Raw genomic sequence first — 1,077 nt, forward strand, 5'->3', positions numbered from 1 at the left:
AGATCCATGTCTCTCTTGTACTGGGGAGCCCAGAACTGGACACAGTACTCAAGATGAGGCCTCAGCAGGGCTGAGTAGAGAGGCAGGATCACCTCCCTCAACCTGCTGGCAACATTCTTCTTAATGCACCCAAGGATACCATTGGCCTCCTTGGCCGCAAGGGCACATTGCTGGCTCATGGTTAACTTGTTGTCCCCCAGCACTCCCAGGTCCTTCTCTGCAGAGCTGCTTTCCAGCAGCGCCCAGGTTGTACTGGTGCTTAGGGTTATTTTTCCGTAGGTGCAGGACCCTGTGCTTCCCTCCGTTGAACTTCATGAGATCCCTTTCCGCCCAGCTCTCCAGCCTGTCTAGATCTCTCTGAATGGCAGCACAGCCTTCTGATGTATCATCCACTCCTCCCAGCTTGGTATCATCAGCAGACTTGCTGAGGAGGCACTCTGTCCCCTCATCTCATCCAGGTCATTGATGAATAAGTTGAACAAAATTGGTGCCAGTACTGAGCCCTGGGGAACTCCAGTAGCCACAGGCCTCTAGCCAGACTCCACGCCACTGATGATGACCCTCTGAGCTCTGGCTTTCAGCCAGTTCTCAATCCACCTCACTACCCATTCACCTAACCCACACTTCCTGAGCTTACCTATGAAGATGAAATTATTTGGCACTGGTTCCACCTGGGCTCGAACCCAGGACCTTCTGCGTGTAAAGCAGATGTGATAACCGCTACACTATGGAACCACCACAAAAAAATGTGATAAATGATATGGTAACATTTTAGCATGTAGATGCAGGATTGTAAATTTGAAAGACTGTACGAATTTAAAGCATTTTTTACAAGCAAGTTTACAACTCTTTTTTAAGGGCAAGTTGAAAAAGAATTAAGAATAAGAATTAATTTTACATAAAAGCATATTACAAGCTGAAAGTCCAATTTTCTTCATGATTGTAGTAAAGAATTCTCTCTCCACATTACAAGCCCTGCTACCTCGGTTGATATTTATTGAAGAGCTTATTGACAATACCAGCAAAGAAGCCATGGACTTCACTGACAAGAACCTGGTGTCTGATTTCCTTCAGTTG

The 1,077-nt window shown here is 46.3% G+C and overlaps 1 non-coding gene across 1 annotated transcript; it reads right to left on the bottom strand.

Moving 5' to 3' along the window:
* Positions 1-662: 662 nt before the first annotated feature.
* Positions 663-735, bottom strand: TRNAV-UAC (transfer RNA valine (anticodon UAC)). Its single transcript has one exon. It is a non-coding gene; the product is annotated as a tRNA-Val (tRNA).
* Between the last annotated feature and the right edge of the window lie 342 nt (positions 736-1,077).

This window comes from Rhea pennata, chromosome 1 (assembly GCF_028389875.1).
Source record: "Rhea pennata isolate bPtePen1 chromosome 1, bPtePen1.pri, whole genome shotgun sequence".
Classification (NCBI taxonomy): Eukaryota; Metazoa; Chordata; class Aves; order Rheiformes; family Rheidae; genus Rhea; species Rhea pennata.